This window comes from Pteropus medius, unplaced genomic scaffold (assembly GCF_902729225.1).
Source record: "Pteropus medius unplaced genomic scaffold, Ma_sr-lr_union100, whole genome shotgun sequence".
In the NCBI taxonomy this organism is placed as follows: Eukaryota; Metazoa; Chordata; class Mammalia; order Chiroptera; family Pteropodidae; genus Pteropus; species Pteropus medius.
This window is the reverse complement of record NW_024341893.1, coordinates 1186771-1192561: the sequence shown is the minus strand read 5'-3', so window position 1 is coordinate 1192561 and position 5791 is coordinate 1186771. Positions and strand designations below refer to the sequence as shown.

At 44.7% G+C, this 5791-nt stretch overlaps 1 long non-coding RNA gene across 1 annotated transcript; it reads left to right on the top strand.

Moving 5' to 3' along the window:
* Positions 1-244: 244 nt before the first annotated feature.
* LOC120595236 (uncharacterized) lies at positions 245-5357 on the top strand. Its single transcript, XR_005650770.1, has 2 exons — positions 245-751; positions 5042-5357. It is a non-coding gene; the product is annotated as an uncharacterized LOC120595236 (long non-coding RNA).
* The last annotated feature ends 434 nt before the right edge of the window (positions 5358-5791 follow it).

The following is a 5791-nucleotide window of genomic DNA, read 5'->3' as shown; positions in this document are numbered from 1 at the left end:
ATAGATTAGCCACCATTCGGTAGAGCTATCAGCTGATGACACACTCTTGAGAGGATCATAGTATTGGTCCAGCATGAAGAAAACACAGGAATCCATCATGTGGCTTGAGATCATAGCTTTTTCTCTAAATGGCAGTCCATATGACACACAGATCAGTCTATTAAGGCAGCTGATCTCTTCTATGATGTGTCTTTTGCGGGGCACCAGAATATTCCACCCAAAAAATATGCCTCTTTGGTATACAGATTATTTTGAGCCAAAACCATTGAGAACCAGAAGACAAGGAAACGCTCTAAAAACCGGGCACCAGTTTTCCTTCTTGTGAAGTGTGAAATTCAGTAAAGGGAAACCTTGCTAAAATGGAGTTGGGAGGCCAGAAGGGGGAGCTCTCATGCCCTACCACTCATGGTCAATCACCCCGAACAGGAAAAGACTGACTTTGCACATCCAACAGGAAGATGTTTTCTACTTCGCTACTACAGCAGGAAGAAGGAAGATTTTTCTCTTTGCCAGGCAACAGCTCAGCCAATGAGAGACTGTCACAACTCAGCCAATGAAAAGCCACTACACTGAGAACTCCCAGTCTCCTCCAATGGACTCTTTGTTTGTAACAGCCCACTGCAACCCCTCCCCTTCCTCTATAGAAGGACGGTCCTCCCCTTCATTCTCCAGAATTGCAGGGGTTTTGCAGGAGGTTGTGTGTCCCAAACTGCAATTCTTTATTGTTCTCGAATAAACCCATTTTTTGCCGGTAAAGTAACTAACTGTTTTATTATTATTTTCAGCTCAACAAAAGAAAGTTTACCTTTATAAAGAAAATTTTCACCTGTAGTGAGGTCTCCCTCTCCTTACCAAGAACAGGAAGACTCTTAACTCTCATAATGGAGAAGGCAGGACTTCAATCTGCATAACAAACTTTCCTAAACATACTTTTCCTGGTCAACATGCCTTAAGTTGCTTCCTCTCCTCACAGCCCCCAACTCCTTTTTCTTTGTTTTTGCCTAAGACGATATGTAAACGTGAGTTCTAACCACTCCTTTGGCTTACTCAGCCATGGGGCTTCCATGTGTATGTGTGTGATGCACACATGTTTGTTTTTCTCTTGCTAGTCTGTCGTTGGCCAGTCTAATTTACAGGACCCCAACTGGAGAACCTCAGATGGGAGAGGAAAAGATTTTTTTCCCTCCCCTACACTTTGCAAGGCAAGATTCATCGTGTTACTAAATAAGAGAGAAGTTTTCCATTCCACTCGCCAGGAGAGAGAAGCAGAGGAAAAACAGCTCCAGCTTATCTCTGCCTTTCACGATTCCCCCAGGAGGAGGAAAACAGTCTAGTGGAGCTCATCCTTGTGCTTCTAATCCTGCCAGAGAGAAGCTTACATTTCAGAGAAGAAGTTCAATTTGGGGGTGTTGGCAAGTCCACTGTGACCACCTATTTAAGCTTTACCAATAAGCAGATGTTCTGATCTCTGCGATTTCTGGGTCTGTTTCTCAAATGGCTCCAAACTCACGGGAAGCGGGAAGGCAAGTGTGAGTACATAAGACTCAGTCCTCTGCAGCCAGACTGCCTGGGTTCAAATCCAGCCTCCACCTCTTTCTACTTGGGGGACCGGCTATTCATACTATTCAGTCTCTGTGACCTCTGTTTTTCCCTGTATATAAAGTGGGGTCATGATGTTATCCCACCTCATAGGGCTGTAGTGAAGGGTAAATGAGCTAATATAGGGTATTTCATTGATCTAAGGGATTGAGACGGATGTTGAAATAGATGGTCTGTCGGTTTTATTAGCTGTGTTTTTCTAAGATGCCTCTCACAAGGCATTTTAGAGTTGATGAAATAGTGTGTGGAAAGGCTAAGAACAGTGCCTGTAGCACAGAAATTGCCAGATAAGTGTTAATCAGTGTTATTACTAATTGCTCCTTCTGACTACTCCAACAGCGTCCTCCTCAGTCTTAGTGACGGTACCTCAGGAAGGCACAGGTTCTCTGTCTGTCTGTCTGTCTGTCTCTCTGTCACTTTTTCTCTCTCCTGTTGAACTCAAACAAGGAGGCCTGTTGTATTGGTGTTGGCAGCCTTCCAACAGTGTGAGGACAGAGCTGAAGCTAGAGGCCACAGAGCAGAGAAACAGGAACCTGGTGCCAGCAACGCCTCTGAGCACCTGGACAGACCAACAGATCTCTCTATGTTCCCTGTTACTTGCAACCCAAGGTATTCAACTATGGAGGTTGTGTGTATGTGTGCACGGGTGTATGTATGTGTGTTGAATGTGTGTGTATATGTAGGTGTGTAAACATTCTCCCTGAAGCATTAGTCGGTTCCGAGAGTTCTGAACACAAGTCGTTTTTGCTAGAGTTTTTGTTTGTTTGTTTGTTTGTTTTTGCCTCTCGCCCACTCTGAGCCCCCTAAGCGAGTATTCTCCTGACAGGCCTCTTTCCTGACCCCGTGCTGCAGACCTCTGGGAAGCTCAGCCCAACAGTCTGATTGACGGGTAACTAGGATGTTGTTGTTCAAAAGTGCTCAGAGGCGCCTGGTACCCCATGTCCCCAACACCCCTGACACAGCAGCAAATGCTTCTGTCTCCAACCCTGGGGGGCTCTGACCTTGTCACCTCCCCTCAGACACTCAGCCAATCATCCCTGTCTTCTTTCTACATCTCTGGGCCAGTTTCCCACCCTCAACAAAACAGTCTCCCTGAAAATTGTCACTTATTTCCTCCCAGAACAGGACGTCCCAAAGAGTGGAACATGCTGATGAAATTTTCGGTGGTACATAGAATGAACATTTGTAATGCAAATAGCTCCATCTTTTCTTCGAAGAGATGTTAGATGACATTGGTTTTCCCTTTATAGTAGTGATGTAAAGTTACCTTTTAAACTAAATTAAGTCTAAAATTGATTTAACCCATTTCCTGTTTTCCCCAAGAATACTCACCAGTGGCACTTGTGGCTGCGGTGTTCACCCCAAGATGACTCGCAGATTACAGTCCTAACCTCACCTGTAAAGCTTGCGATGAAATAGCTTGCTTTTATTATTATTTTCGCAGTGCTCTAGTGCATCGATAGTCTTTGGAAAGAAATGACATCATCCTATTTAGTGCATTCTGTTTTTAGTGTTGGTATTTTTACTTAGAAAATATAGTAATTCTTGATCGCCAAAAATGTCAAATCCTAGAAAATGTAGCATTCCTATGTGTGATGTTAAATTAATGGTGACAGCGAGCTGCACTATTTTTTCTAAATGAGAAAAGGATTTTAAAAATAGTAAGTAAATAATAGTTGAAGTCATCTTTAAATATAGCGAAAAAATCTGAAAAGGTACACGAACCACGAGGTTTGGGAATCTTGGCTTTAGAGAAACCCTGCACTGTGCGTCTCCCCCAGGGGAATGGCCCAGTGTGTGTGTGGCTTGGGCATCAGATTCACCCTTCTTCTTTCTTGGGTTTTCTCTTCGTATCCATCCAGCATCTAGCTGGCCAGAGTGAGGATTGATGGTGGTCATCGAGTAGACAGATCTCTCGATTTGATGCATCAAAGAGATCACATTTATGTGGTTCAAAGTAAGCGGAGACTTTTAGGAAACCTCAGCCAAAGTAGCACCTGCAGGTAACGTCACATTCACGTTTCTGAATGCCCATGCGAGGGTGGCGGGCAGGAGTGATGCCCTTGGAGTATTGGGTTAAGCTGTGGAATGTGAGAGACCTGAGTTCAAGTCCCGGCTTCACCACTTACTAGTTATGTGATGTGGACAAACTACCTAATCTCCCTGACCTCAGTTTCCTCATCTGTAAAATGGAAGTGACTAACAATGACACCTACTTCCCGTGCTGCAAGAACTAAATGAGGTCAGGAACAGAAAATGCTTTGAGTGCTTGAAGTCAATAAGCTAAGGAAGATAGAGAGACAAGTTAGGTGACTCCATGAGGAAATAATGAATAAGTCCAGAATGTGGAATGCTAAAGAACGACCATCCTGGACTTCCTCCAAAAGTCACTATCATAGAAAATAAAAGTATGGATATGTGGGAAACTGTTCTAACCTCGAAGGGACTAAAGACATATAAGAGCCAAATGCCATGCATGAGACTGAACTGAGATTTTAAAAAATTAGAAAGGAAAGGGAAAGAAGGAAGGAAGGAAGGGAAGGAAAGGGGAAGGGTAAATAAAACTCACTATAAGAGACGATCTTGAGACCATTATGGAAAGTTGAGATGGACCAAGTAGAAGATATTACGGGTGTAGGTGGGATAATGGCAGTGTGGTCGAGCAAGAGGATGACTTGATTCTTAGATGTCTGCTTAAGTGTTTAGGGCGAACAATCATCATGTCTGCAACTTACTCTCAAATGGCTCAGAAAAAAATAGGAACAAAGCAAACGTGGCGAATTATTAACAATGATTAAATCTGGATGGAGGTAATAGGTCGTGTTTATTATACAATCCTCTCCACTTTTCTGTACGTTTGAAGATTTTTTGTAAAAAAAAAAGGGTTTTGGCAAACAAAACACCCTTATGACAAGGGATTCCACTGACCAAAGGCAGGGCTGGAAACCCCTGGGGGGTTTCAGAAGAGATGGGGGTCCACTTGATGCTCATAGTTTCTACCGTTGGTAACCCCCCCACTGAGAATGACATGTTGCCCAGCCCACAGCCAAGCCCCTTCTTCCTGGCTTAGAGAGCCCCAATTTTGTTTGGGTACCAGACAGCGATATTCTTAGGGAACTGGTTTCATCTGAGGTTGATATGTCCAGGTCTGTGGGAAGAATGGTGGGGGGACTTCGGGGGAGTTTATCTTGCTTCATAAAAACTGTGAGGTGCATAACACCCCCTTGAGCTGAGGATGGTCTGAAATTGGGAGGGGCACGATGAGGGGGATTTTGGGGTGAGACAGTGTTCTCTTTCTTGATCTGGTTGATGGTTACATGGATGTTTGTGCTATAATAATTCATTTCTGCTGTACATTTATGTACTTTTCAGTGTGTTTGTCATAGTGTGCGTGTGTGTGCGCGTGCATATAAAAATGTTTTCTTTCCTTTTTGTGGCAAAGGTGGAGTGAAGATACAATGAGGCAGCTGGTCCCAAGATGGATGGATGGATGCCAACATGCTAAGAACAGCAGAGGAGAAAAATGGACAGAGATGTCCTTTGTTGCCATTGCCGAGCCAGTGCACTAACCCAGGTGTGGCCCTGCCTCAACCCTCCTGGTTATGAGGGAGAATAAATGTCCTTATCTTCAGAGCCTCTTGGAATTGGATTTCCTTTTGCTGTTCCCAAAGCATCCTGGGTATTGTGTTGGGGCTCTCCAAGGCCACCCTCGGGTTTGGTCATTCATTAGAAGCACTCACGGGACTCAGCAGTTGTCATTCTCACCATTAATGTTCATTACAGTGAAAGGATACAAGGCAAAATCAGCAAAAAGAAAAGGCACAGGGGAAGAAATCCAGAGGCAACCAGGAGCAAGCTTCCAAGAGTCCCGCCCCAGTGGAGTCACGCAGGACGCACCTAAGTCCTCCAACAACACATGCCAGGTGTCTCCCTGGCCAGCCCAGGAGTACGTGGGTTTACTGGGGTCAGTCACGCAGGCAAGCAGTGCTCGAATGACTGGCCACGGTAACTGAAGCTCCAGACCCACAGAAGGAGAACAGGTTTCAATCACGGATGCCCTTGTTTGCACAAACTATCTAGACAAACTGATGGTGTGGTTTAAGACCCCAAGCATGTGAAAAACACTCTCGTCAGAGAGCTTAATTCCCAGGTGCTGGCCAAGGGCCAGGCATGACAATGGGCCTTTTTTAAG